Here is a 14,769-nt window from a genome sequence, read left to right on the forward strand (position 1 = left end):
GGAGGATTGAAAGAAGGGGGCTTCTCAAAGCCTTGTTGATTCTTATGTGGAGGAATATACGGCTGCTGCTGATTCGGAGGAGCGGTAGGATTGAGTACATTCTGACTAGTCCACCTCAAATTGGGGTTGACATTCGGCTCGTAATAACTGTTGTTCTGCCTGTAGTGTTGAAAGGCAGCACATGACTCATAGGAATTGGGACAATTATCTGAAACATACCCCTCTCCTCCACATCTCTTGCAGCTGAAGGGACCGTCTGTAACAGCATTTACATGGTAAATTCCTCCCTTCGAGGCTACTCCCAGCTCATATTTATCAAATCGGGCCGTGAGAGCCTCTAAAGCAGCTACAGAAGGAAATTCGGCACTCCTCCTTTGATTTCCTCTCGAGTTCCCATATTCAGCTTTATAGGTGGCCAAATCATCTATGATCTTCCACCCCTTAGTCTCTCCTATATTCTCAGCAAACCGGCCACTAGCTGCAGCATTCAAAAAAGCCTTCTGATCGTCGTACAACCCATTATAGAACTGATTGCAAAGACTCCACTTCTCGAACCCATGATGCGGAATGGTTCGCACCAACTTCTTGAAGCGGACCCATGCCTCGTGAAAGTTCTCGTCAGGCCCTTGTTTAAAGCTCGTGATCTGAGCTCTAATTGCATTAGTCTTCGAAGCAGAGAAGTACTTCTTGTAAAACGCCAAAGCCAACAAATTCCAGTCAGTTATCCCATGACCAGTCCGGTCCAGATCCCTATACCACTCCCTTGCAGCATCTCGGAGTGAGAAAATGAACATGGGTTCTTTTATCTGGTCTTGGGTCACACCGGCTGGTGGGGGTATGGAGCAGCAGTAGTCAATAAAAGTCTCCATGTGCTTAGCTGCATCTTCATTTGCAGCTCCCCCGAACTGGTTCCTCTCAACCATATTAATATAAGAGGGCTTTGGCTCGAATTTTCTAGCATCGCCTGGTAATTCGAATCCTTTATAAAGATTAGCAGCTGTCGGCTCAGAGTGGATAGCTATACTCGCTTCCTCGGCCATAAATGGAAAATCTGGAGAAGTGACTGTTTCAGCTGATGAATTGGAAACTGGAGATGAAGGTGGATCTTCCTCGAAAAGCTCGTTCTCGTGAAAGCTTGACAGAGTACTTAGCTCTTCCTCTGTCGGTAATACCCTTTGTGATCGCCTCAATTCGCGCAGAGATTTCTCAAGCTCAGGATTATAAGGCAATAATTCACCGCCCTGTGACCTGCGCATAAGAGGAAACTACAAACAGGATATAAGAATAGTCTAAGGAACGTATGTCCCTTAAACTAAAAAAACAGACTAAAATAAAGACCACCAAAAATTAGAACAATTACCTCCCCGGCAACGGCGCCAAAATTTGACACGGCTATCGCTACCCTATCAAAGATAAAACCTAACGGTCTCAACTAAAATGTAGCAGAGGCAGTCGAGTATCGAATCCACAGGGAGGTAATGTAATTAACAGTTGCCTAATTCTAGTCCTAAAGTAACAATTGGGGGTTGTTTGAATTTTGGTTCTAAACTACGAAGTTTGAAAGGAAGAGAAATAAAGTAAAGAGCAGTAAAGGCAATAAAAAAATGATTAAACTATCAAGAAGAGAGGGACATGTCGGGATTCCGGTTCACTACGGTAGTCCAATAACTCAGCTGTAAATGATTCAGACGAACTAATGTGAGACGGATGTGGAAAGGTCCTTTCAGTCCACTTTCTATCCTAAAATACCACTAACTTAACTTTCGTCCTCGTTAGGGTAGTCTACTGTTTATAGCAGGCCTATTTAGTCCAATATTTCGATCCAGGATTAATTTTAGCCAGATTAAAGGGTGACATAGAAGCGTGCACTCAACTAGGTCGGATAAATACAGTTAAATTGCTATAGTGACAGGGTCTCATAATCAATTCGCCTAATTCATTTACTACGTCGTCATATTTCTACCGCAGATTCCCTAATCCCAACATGAAGGGAGTTTAGCTACTTATATCGTTAATTAAACTAACAGCAAACAATTTTCCAGCAGTAAGCATTATGAAATAACAATAGATCGCAATAAGGAAAATTAGGGCAAAGGATAAATGCAACGAAACAAGTAATAAAAGCAAGCAAATGATTAATTATTATTGAAGGGAGAGAAGGAATTACAATCCAAGCGAATCCGGCGTAAAGAACACAAAATCCGAGTAAAAGCAATCCCGAAATAAGTAACAGTAGAGAGGAATAAAGCAGCATTCTAAAGTTTACAGTAGAGTGTTTGATAATATGAAAAGTAGATCCTAATTAACCTAGTAAAGCGTGCTTAAATAGCAAAGCAAAAGAGTTTAGCGAAATAAAACATCACGCGGGCTAATTAAAGCCCAAACCCATCAAAACCACTCGATCGAGTGGATTAAAACCACTCGATCGACCAACTCTTCATCCAGAACAGCTCGATCGACTGGAAAGTTACTCGATCGAGTAATGACTCTTTTCTGCAAAGATAAGGTCGAGTGAAAAACCCCTCGATCGACCATCAGAGGAAGTAAAAACCACTCGATCGAGTGGTTAACTGCTCGATCGAGTAACTATATCTTCATTTCAGCTCAAGTCTGCGTCTAAGTGCCTCGTATTGCATGCCACGACGCTTCTAAACACAGTATCTCACTCAGGAAAATCCCGTCTCCTCTAAATGCATGCAAAAAGGACGAGAAAGGGTACGATTCCACTACTTTCGCGTTCATTTCTAAAAAATGGACAAAACGAACCAAAGTAGCCAATTCGAGGCAAAATATCATAAAAACAATATGAAAATGCATAGAAATACGTGCTGAAATAGGCTAAAAAGACTATACATTAGGCACGTATCAATATACTCGTTGCACGTAATTGTTTGTTTAGTCTTTTAGATTGGACTTACTAATCGCAAGCATTAAGGAATTGTGATGGAAGTATGATGTTTTTATATTATGATCAAGCCCTCAATCAAGGATCAAAATTTTACAACTGTTAAAGTATTATTCAAGCATTCATGAGAATATGAAACTCATTTAAAGATTAATCAAGCTTGAATAATGAAGAAGCCAACATTTGAAGATCTCCTAAGAAAATTAGAATAGTGTAGGTGGTTATCTCGTAATGGTAACGTAAGAATGCACTTCTTAGATTGGTAAAGTTATAGCCTTACAGCTATAACATTGCTTATATAAGAGCTCAATGTTATAGCTCTTCTACTATATATAACATTGAGATGTGAAGTTTATATAATACACGACAAAATTGTTTTTAAATTGTTTTTAGAAAACTATTTTTATTCTTTTAAATGGTTTTAATAGAACTATTTATTTTACAAGGAAGCCTATATTCATATTAAGTGTGGCTTTATTTTAAGCTTATAATTAGTAATTATGTTGAATCAACTTATGAGTTGAGTCATATTACTGATTAGGGTTTCTAATACTATACTCTTAAACCCTAAATCTAACCTAATGTCAAGCTAGGGTTTTCACGAAAAACGAGGCATATGAGTCGTGTGGTTCTCGTGTAAACCTAATAATATAAATTGATTATTGTTAAGATTTTATTCTCTAGAATTATCTTAACGTATCTTTTATATTTAGCATGATATGGTTATATATGATAAGATATTTTTGTTATGGAATAATCTTATCATATCTTAAGATTTACGGAAAAGATAATAGGTGAATAATGGATAAAAGTATGTTTTAGTTATTCACTATCTTTTATTAAGATTTTAAGGATAGAAATAATATGATATGATTTGTTTACATATCATATATTTCGGCCATCTAGGGGTTTAAGGAAAATATAATAAGTATATATTTGATTGGATTATCTTATAATTATCCTATATCTTTTCTAAGAGATTGCTTAAATAAAATAAGGAAAGTTGTTATGATTTTTCATTATTGTCATTCGTCATATCTAGGGCATTAAGGAAAGAATATTAGGTGAATATATGATAAGATAATCTATTAACAACTTATATCTTTTCCTAAGATTTTATGGATAAAAATAATAAGATATGATTCTATTTTCAAATCATATTATTTTCGGCCATATTAGGGTCTCAAGGAGACCGAAACTCCTCTCACCCTTGCTCCTCTTTTACTATAAATACTTTACTCTTTGCTACATTTGAAAATAAGACCTTTGAGCATAACTTTGATTTATTTTCAAAAAGCGAAAACCGTGTTTTAAAGCAAAAACCGCTTTGTTTTTATTCATTGATTAGTTGATTAGTTAAAGTTTAATAAATAAACTTTTAATAATTAATTATATACTTACAATTGAAAAAAAGTGGGCTAAGTTTTTATAATCCTCAATTCATCACCCCCCGAGTATTTCGACTATTGATAGACTCTTCACCAAGCCAAGCATCACACAATACAAAAGGCAATCATACAAATGGCGAATAAACAACTCAGAGCTAATGTTGATGCATATTCAAATCCCAAGCTACCCATATCTGTAACAAAGTAATTACCCAGATGTACCAATAAAACAAATTCAAAGGCACAGGTAATAGAAAACGCAGCTCAAGTTTCATGTCACCGTACAATAGAAATGCCAAATCCCTTTCGATCTTGTAAGACAAATTAGTTGGATTCTCGCGGATTCACTCATGCACTCATAAGTATAGGTGATTTATATGTGAACATAGAAAGAAGTAGAAACACTCACTCAACTTATGAAACATGCATGCAAACTAATGTGATAGAAATTTCTCCAACTAATACCCATTCACAATATAGATAAAAGTACATGTATCAAGGACAATAAGGTGGCAAATGGGCCAAAGGGATAGAAATGGTTTTTGCCAAAACACGTTATGGATATGTGGAGCTAAGAAGGTATTCGCAGCGCTAAACCAAAACCAAATCTATGATGACAGATACAAATAAACCCTATTTGAGAAATAATCTTAACTTTACAACACATGAGAGCTTTATAAAGTACTCTCCAAAAATGCATTAGACTCTAGTAACCACCCTTCTGTTCCCTTAACAAATGACGATGAAGCATATATTTTTCTCTTTTCTTCTTTTCTTCTGTTCTTTCAATTTTTTGATTTTTTTTTTTTTTTGCTTCATAGTTTCTTCTTTTCTAACATAAGGGATACAACACAATTGCTAAATAATGATCTTGCCATACCCACATGACAATAATAAATCCCAACTCAACCATAATAGCAAAATGGATATAACAAACAAGCAACTGCGGATGTCCCGATAAGGTAGGCAAATTCTGGATTGTAGCTATTAAAATAGGATATGAAACGGCTACAAAGGTTCAAACGGGCTAACAAAAGAAGGGTAATGTGTGGCTTATTTGAACGGTAAGAACCGTCTTTCCTCATGTATTTAATCATATGAACGCGCAAAAATTAAGAAACTAATGTCACACTTATGCATTTTGATATTACATATTCCACAAGTAGAAACCACACTTAAGACTAAATAACAAATGAGACCAGTTTATTGATGTTCCAGGCGTAGGAGGCTCTATAGACCTCAGAATTTAAGTAGTTTACCAACATAATTGAGTCAAATCTAATCAATATAAGGCATGTCAAATACGATCAAGACTCGAGTTATGAGCTTTGTTTTCATAAATAACAAGTCAAAACAATGTACATGGACAACTAAATTGGGATTCAAATGCCAAAACAATGCAATTTTAACATCATTATTATTTAATTCACCAAGACTCGACTTAAAACAAAGTAAAAACATGTTTTTGGATTTTATAAAATTTTTAATTTTTATGGATTTTTGATATAAATGCACACAACATAAAGTAAAGCACACAACATAAATAAATCACACAACATGATTAAAGACTCCTCCCCCAAACCTAAATGTCACAGTGTCCTCACTGTGACGCCTATAGCATAACAATCACACACAAATTTCCAGCAACCTAAAGGACACTTCTAACAAAAGGAATAGGAAATAACTAGAGATAATACAATAAAAGTAGATACAAGGAAAGAGAATATCGGGTAAGAGCGTAGGAGTTCCCCCAAACTAGCTGCAAAAATAGGAGAAATGTCCAACAGCGCAATTCCATCCAAGCCAGCTACGTTTTAGACCCAAAAAGCAAAGGTACTCGATCGAGCCTTGCAGCACTCGATCGAGTATGTAACACCCCCATACTCCAAGTGCCTTACCAGGACCACCTAAAGCATGGGAACGCTACCATCTCGGTTACCCGAGGCAATGTATATCAAATAGACAATAATGAAACGTACTTTATTAAATGAATTTAAAGCGATACATGTCTAATACCAAAACTGTTAAATAAAAATACAACTATTCCAAAAAGATTAACCAACTAAAGTAAACAAATGTTTAAGATACAACGGAAGACTTCTAGACATCTCGTGATAACTCAACCAAGCTATCCCATGCGCATCCATCTCATACCTGCTCAATAACTGCTCACCATCCCCGAATGGATCACCACAGTTTTTAAAACAATTAAACGGGGTCAGTCACTGATTACACAAAAACAGTACAACAGAAACAATACACAAATCACCCAATCTCCATCATAACTCCACACACCTGACTACACTCTGAAGTGTGTATTACTGCCAGAATACCCATCGCAACAAGTATTCCTCACCGCCAGTGAGGGACCACTGTCGTTACCACCTAAGCCCCGCTCATCTCGTCCGAGCGATAACCCATGCTCCTTAATGTGCACATCCCCTTATGCGGCTGGTTCCACAGAGGGCGAATCAAGGGCATGAAGCCACTCCCGCAAGTGACTCCACTCATCTGAGGACGCACCTCGAGAACCACAGACAATCGCAACCAACCACATTATACAACAATAATTACCAATTACCAATTCCAATACGATATGAATCAACAACATTAACAACCATGTAATCAATAACCGTGTAGGGAAACCCTACCTGGAATAAGCAATCACGAGACCGTCACAAGCAGCTAATAAAAAATGCTCCTCTAAGAAATCTCCTCCTATAATCACATATTCATACAATTACCATCTAATAAACATAATACTCCCAAAACCCCCGATCTACCCAATTAGAGATTTAAAAAAATCAACGAAACAAAATAAAAACTATACAAGGATCTTACCCTCGACACGAAAAACTCAACGACGTAAAGAACGTGACGATCCGACAACCTTACCCTTCGGGATTTGACAATAATGCGAAGAACAAAGCAATGTAACTCTTTCTCTCTTTGAAAGGTTTTTAGAAAATCAAAAGTGATTAAGAAAGTGATGGAAACGCTTAAATACTAATCACGCCTTATTAACAAATCCCGGCTAAAATAACCCGTAAGACCAACTTACTCGATCGAGTAAGTGACTTACTCGATCGAGTACCCATCAGGCAGACTACTATTTCGTATAAAAACATACTTACTCGAAAGAGTAAGCCCCACTCGATAGAGTACCCATAGACATAGAAAACCGTAGTATTACAGTCTTCCCTCCTTAAAAAGAACTCCGTCCCCAAAGTTCAACCCATACACAAAAACAAACTTACTAACTCAACCACGATACAACAACGCAACTAAAAACTCTAAACAAAACTCCCAACTAAAACTCAAACCGACTCGAAGCAACTAGTAACTTTACCAAAACCAACATAAACCATACCAAAACGTTATGCGATCACCTCCTACCCCCCTAAAAGAAACACGGTTACGTCCCCGTAACCACACATACCTGATCAAAGAGAGACGGATACTGTTCCCTCATGGCCTCTTCCGCCTCCATAGCTTCCTCAACCTCATGATTAGACCATAGAACCTTAAGCAACACTGTTTCCCCTTTCCTAGTTTTCCGAACCTTGCGACCAAGAATCTATTTTTGTACCTCAAGATAAGACAAGGACTCATCTAACTCTATGTTCTCCACCTCTAGAACATGGGAAGGATCGCTCACATACTTCCGTAACTGAGACACATGAAACACATTATGCACCCTGATGCCCGTCGTTGTGTGCACCAAAGATAAAATTTATAATTCCTATTAAAACTAACAGAAGCTAGTGGTAACAGGGTCGAACCACAGGGAGGCGATGCAATTGTTAGTTATCTAATTTTAAGTCCTAAGGTAACAAATGTGGGGGTTGAGTTGATTTGGTCTACAGCTAAAGGCAATAAAAGACAATAAACTAAATAAACGGATGAAAACAGATATTGAAAGGGTGCAAGGATGGTCGGTTCACTATAGTTTCGGCGGCAGCAAACTAGGTAGGTCTAAAACAATCACGTGAGACGGGAAAATAAGAGGTCCTCCCGGTTCACTCTCACAAGTAGCATCTTTCGATCTCGCTACAGGTCCCTAATATCACTAGTACTGACTCTCGTCCTGAAAAGTGACTAAAAACCTAAACTTTACCTATCTTTTGATCTTAGCATAGTTTAGTCATTTTAATTGGTAGTCTAACAATCTTCCCTATCTTTCGATCTAATGGGTCAGTCATTTCCTAAGCATTCAACTAGTCGCGTGCACTCGATTCGTCAAAAATAGAATTTAAATCAATTAAAACGAAGACAATCTCAGCGTGGCCAGTCGATCTACCGGCATGCGATTTCAGGTCATGCTAATTTTAATGCTGCCTAATCTACAGATTCCCTACATCCTAGCACGAACAATTTAGCTACTCATGACTATTATGAAAATAACAACAAGATTAATGAAATAAACTAGTGAATTCATGCTTGAAATAATTGAACAAACAAATAGCATAAACGATAATTTTGGCTTCGGGAAACTAACTAGCAATTCTATACTACAACGAAATAAAGCGATTAAACTGAATATAAGAACAGGAGAGTACTGTGAAGGAGAATTGTAAAGGAAAGATCCAAGAAACCGAATGCCAAAGTAACTTTATTGAAGGAAATAATTATAAACTAAGAACCCTAATAAGTTTGGTGATCTAAAACTGATAAAAAAAACAGAATGAAACTCGATAATTATTCTGAATGCTAAAGCTACGTTATATAGGAATACAACGTAGTTCTTATTTCAAAACCTAATGCACAATGGGCTTTTTAATTCTCGATCTTCTTATTCACGTCAGAAATAGCGGCTTGGTCGATCGACCACACAAGGCAGTCCATCGATTGCTCTTCACTGAACAGTAGCTTCTGGAACTCGTGGGTTGGCAATCGACTGGGGGCAGCGGTCGATCGACTGAAGTAGCTGATACTTGACTTCTAACTTCTCGTGGATCTGTCTTTCGGGCCTCGAAATGCGCACCAAGCTCGTTTCTTGAGTAAATACTTCACGTCAAATGAAATGTACAATACTCGGGGATGGATTTGGCTCAATTTCTACTCATTTCCGCATAAATCTGCAATATTACATAAAAATACGAAAGTAGACAAAATGGGGCAAATAGTAGCAAAAACTACACAAATGAGCTCTGAAATGCGTGTAAAATCGGGTGTGAAACATCATATTTAGGACACGCATCAAACTTCCCCAAACCAAACCCTTGCTTGTCCCCAAGCAAGAACTAGACTCGATCCTAAAACCTAATGGAACGAGTTCGATCTCAGAGCGAAATGCAAATTGTAAGGTCTAAACCAATTTAATGCAACAACCAACAATCAATTAGAAATGTGAATCATGCAAACGAGTTATGAAGTCGTCAAAAACTTTTGAACCGTCAACGATAGAGACTTATCAATATGGACTCTCACGGGTCGCTCAAATCACTCAATAAATACAGGTGAGTATATGTAAAAGATAGAAAGAATTTACTTTGTAGTGACTCTCACCTAACTACGACCTATAAGAACATGCCTGCAATATCATATGAAAGTAATCTCTACAACCGTACATATGCATTCCAACCAAACAAAGGACCATGACACATGCCGAGGTAAATAAGGGATATGTGAGGTAATGGGTAAGAAGGGTCAAAACAATTATGGACACGTGGAGGTACAGGTGATCAAGCTAGTATCCTAACAAAACCATATGACAATATCCAACTTCTTGCTCAAAATCTTCGATGAAACCGGTGCTATTAGCAAGCACAAAACTCACAATCTCCGTAGTAATCAATCAACTAACTCCCCATAAGATACAAATGCAACATGGGAGCAAAAATCGCCATATAATAAAGACCTTGAATTATGCGAATTGATTTTTTCTTTTCCTTCTTCTCCCTTTTCGGGCTGCAGTCGATCGACCACGTCTACAGTACAGTACTCTTTTTTTTTTCTTTTTTGAATCATTTTTCTTTTCTCTTCTTTTTTCCTTTTCAATTTTTTTCTTTCTTCTTTTTCCTTCCTTTCTTCATCTTCCCAACAACATCTCAAAATGAGCAAATGCCACGAAAAACATAGTAATAATCCCAAAACTAGACTACTAGCTTGACAAGGGCAGGCTAAATGTAGGATGTAGTAACGGGGCAAAAAGGCTATTTCTGGCAGTGTAGAGCTTATGGGCAAAATGAATAAAGGAAAACCTCTACCACATGTGTCAACTAACCACAAACCGAATGCATACAGGTATTAAGCAGATCAAATTCATATTTATGCATATTTATGTAACATATCTCATAAGGAGAACTACTCACAATCCTAGATAAACTGGTCATGGATGTCACCAGTTATAGGCTTTAAATCTCAGAAAATGATTTAGTTTGCCAAAATTCTAAGCCAAGTCTCAAGTCCAGCAAATAATTAACGAAAACTCGTAGACTATGCATATATGATCCTACTAATAACATGTCAATTAGCAAGGCTTAGGCAAAAAACAGATGCAAATGCAATGTCATCATTGAAATACTATTGTTCCGACTCGACCTATATGCTAAAATAAACGTGCAATTTTTTTGAAATTTTTTGAATTTTTGGAATTTTTTGTATATATAAGGAAAATAAACAACAATGCAAAACAAAAAATGTGAACGTGAATGCAAGCAAATATGAAATGCAACGCAAAACCCTTCCCCAAACCAAATTACACAATGTCCCCTTTGTGCAAAATCATGTAGTGTAGAAAAAGGAAAACGGGAGTTTGCAAGAAAATTAAGTACACAAAACATGAACTAAGAACTCGGAAACTCACAAGACTTTAAGCGTAGCAAAAGGAAACCTCCCCAAACCAGCGTGAGCTAGGAGGTTTCAGTAGCTAGCAGTGCTACCAATGAGTACCTGGAAAGACAAACAATACCACGCATAATTCCGAGAAAGCAAAACTTGGGACGGTAAAATTATGTGCGAAAATGAGAAAATGGAAGAAAATAGAAATTAAGCGGAGAATAAAGAGGAGGGAAGACTCCCTCAATTCTGCAAAACGACCAAACACAGCAGGGGAAAGGTCGAGAATAGGTACAGCAGCGAATATGGTCGATCGAACATAGCAGGCAGTCGATCGACTATAGGGGGCAGTCGATCGACTAGAAAAACTGCTGTAACTTTCTGATTTCTTCGAATTAGCTCAATAACTTGAGCTAGTATGGTCTATAGACCTTCAAACACACATAATAACGCGCCCAAAATTGCGCAAAACCCAAAGTAACTACCTAAAGTGTATAAAATCTTAAGCAAGCTTATAAAATGCGAAGTCTCGCGCACACAAAAGCACTAGAAAGGGTCTAAAGCAATAAAATATTTGTAAAATCTCAATCAACTAGTAGTTGATCAAGAACGGCCACGGAATGGCCCACTTGGTCGGCTTCTGGCTACTAGAGGTAGCCTCAACAGTGCTCATCTTCTCAGCTGCACTCTTCTTAGCTCCAATATCCGCAGAACTCGACGGATTAACATGTCGGACATCTTCCCAATCTATGACCTCCTCTAGCTCGTCAGAGTCTAAATCGGAATCCGTCACTTTGACTGGCTCATCATCGGGCTCCTCATCCGTGCCATAGCTAAGGCATCCTAGACCGCCTCGTTGAATTATTGGCTCCTTTGCAGCTGGAGTAACATGTAGCTTTTCCTTCCTCAAACCAGCTCCTGCAATATCCAAAACAGAAGAATCTTCCTCCAATTTGCTCCCAATCTGGGGCGGAGGTGTCACAACAGGAATAGGTATATCAAGAAGTATAAAATAAGATTTCTTCTCAGAAACCGTATTACAAGTGATTGGCCACATGGGGTCTTTCTTCTTAGCCGTCTGGGCAAAGACGATGGAATGTTTCCCTACCTTAAAGGTCAAAGTCCCAGAGCCAACATCAATAACTGCACCAGCAGTGTGCAGAAATGGTCTACCTAGTATGATAGGAATGTGGTCATCCTCGGGCATATCTAGGACGACAAAGTCAACAAGGAAAAAGAACTTTCCTATTTGCACGAGAATGTCTTCTAAGACTCCTATAGGCTGGACCGCAGAACGATCAGCCATTTGTACGGTCATGTTGGTAACTGCAAACCTAGTCAATTTCAGCTTCCTAGCAAGACTCAAAGGCATTACACTAATACTGGCTCCTAGGTCACACAAGGCTTTCTCAATAAGAAAGGTGCCAATATTACATGGGACTGAAAAGCTACCTGGGTCTTCTAGTTTATGGGGTGCAGTATGGGTCAAATAAGAACATGACTCCTCAGTTAGTGCGACAGTATGCACAGTTTCAAGTGACTTCTTCTTAGACAAAAGTTGCTTCATAAATTTCATGTAAGAAGGCACTTGATTAACTAATTCAAGAAAAGGAACTTGTACGTTTAAGCTACGAACAACATTTTCAAATTTATTAAACGATACCTGTTCCTTCGTCGGCACTAATCTCTCCGGATAAGGGGCTGAAAGAAGCAACTTAGCGCTCTCCTCTAAATCTCTCATGTCGGCATCAGTGGATTTGGGCTGAAAATCCACGACCTTCTCTTTGTTGTAGCTCGAACCCTCTTCAGACCGTCTCAAATGTGAGCCATTAACCGTCATCGGGTCGTACTTCGGAACTGGAACTGGCCCATCAGCATTTGGGTCTTGACTCAATATTTTCGGAGTTGTCGCACCCAGAAACAAGTGATCCCTCAAGTTATTAGGCATTGGAGGACGAAAAGAATCACTTTCAGCAGCGCTGTCAGTCGATCGACCGGGTTGGTCAGTCGATCGACTGACTTCTACAGGACCAGAAGCTACTGTTTGTCGCGGACTGGTCGATCGACTGGGTATGTCAGTCGATCGACTGACATACCTGGCAAACGTCTTTTCCTTTCCACTGTTCGTTCCAGCTTTCTTCTGACTCGGTTCCGCCTCATCTTTTTCAGCAATGTCCTCGACCATAGCGGGCCCATCAAGGGTAGACCCACTCCTCAAAGTAATGGCATTAAGGGTCTCCTTTTGGTCTGTTTGCGTCCGTAAATGTCCCGGAACTCGAGTTGTATTCTTGCTTGCCAATTGAGCAATTTGGCTCTCCACCATATTCATCCCGGCCTCTCTAGCTTGAGACTCTTTCAGCAACAAATTATTCAATTCGGCAAATTCAGAATTTTGGGATTGCTGTTGCTACTGAGGGACATACGGAGGCTTTTGGAACTGTTGTTGCTTATGAGGGGGCACATAATTCTGCTGCTGCTGCTGCTGTGGAGGTTGAGTCAGATTCAAGACATTTTGGCTACTCTATCTCAAGTTGGGATGAGTATTCGGCTCGAAGTAAGTGTTTGTCTGCCTATAATTTTGAAAAGCAGCACAGGACTCAAAGGGATTAGGACAGTTGTCTGAAACATGTCCCTCAGCTCCACATCTTTTGCAGACGAAAGGACCGTCTGAAACAGCATTCACATGGTAGATCCCTCCATTTGAAGCTCCTCCCAACTCGTACTTATCAAATCTGGCCGTGAGAGCCTCTAGTGCAGCTACAGAGTTAGATTCAGCACTTCTCCTCTGATTTCCCCTGGAATTCCTATACTCAGCTTTATGGGTGGCCAAGTCATCGATTATTTTCCACCCCTTAGTCTCTCCAACATTCTCCTGGAACCTACCACTAGCTGCAGCATCGAGGATAGCTCTCTGATCGTCATAGAGCCCATTATAGAACTGATTGCATAGGCTCCACTTCTCAAACCCATGATGCGGAATGGTTCGCACCAGCTTCTTGAAACGGACCCACGCCTCATGAAATTTCTCATCCGGACCCTGTTTAAAGCTCGTGATCTGAGCTCTAATGGCATTCGTCTTCGAGGCAGAAAAGTATTTCTTGTAGAATGCTAGGGCCAAGGAATTCCAGTCAGTGATCCCATTAGCAGCTCGATCCAGGTCTCTGTACCACTCCCTTGAAGCATCACGAAGGGAGAATATAAACATAGTCTCCTTCACCTGGTCCTGGGTCACACCGGTTGGTGGGGGTATGGAATAGCAATAATCGATGAATGTCTCCATGTGCTTAGCTGCATCTTCATTTGAAGCTCCCCCGAATTGGTTCCTCTCAACGAAGCTAATATACGAAGGCTTCGGCTCGAATTTTCTGTCTTCCCCTGGTAATGCGAATCCTTTGTAAAGATTCGCATCTGTCGGCTCAGAGTGACTGGCTATACTCGCTTCTTCAGCCATGACTGGAAAATCTGGAGATGTGACGGTCTCAGCTGAAGAAGTGGAAACAGGAGATGAATGTGGATCCTCCTCAAATAGCTCGTTCTCGTAGTAACTAGACAGAGTACTCAGTTCTTCCTCTGTCGGCAGTACTCTAGATGATCGTCTTAACTCACGCAAGGTCTTCTCAATCTCGGGGTTGAACGGTAGTAATTCACCACCCTGTGACCTGCACATAAGAAGAAACTACAAATAGAATATGAGAA

At 39.2% G+C, this 14,769-nt stretch overlaps 1 non-coding gene across 1 annotated transcript; it reads left to right on the top strand.

Moving 5' to 3' along the window:
* Nucleotides 1-14,036: 14,036 nt before the first annotated feature.
* On the top strand, nucleotides 14,037-14,143 carry LOC141645237 (small nucleolar RNA R71). The gene has a single exon (XR_012544820.1). It is a non-coding gene; the product is annotated as a small nucleolar RNA R71 (small nucleolar RNA).
* The last annotated feature ends 626 nt before the right edge of the window (nucleotides 14,144-14,769 follow it).

The sequence above is a fragment of the Silene latifolia genome, chromosome 2 (assembly GCF_048544455.1).
Source record: "Silene latifolia isolate original U9 population chromosome 2, ASM4854445v1, whole genome shotgun sequence".
Classification (NCBI taxonomy): domain Eukaryota; kingdom Viridiplantae; phylum Streptophyta; class Magnoliopsida; order Caryophyllales; family Caryophyllaceae; genus Silene; species Silene latifolia.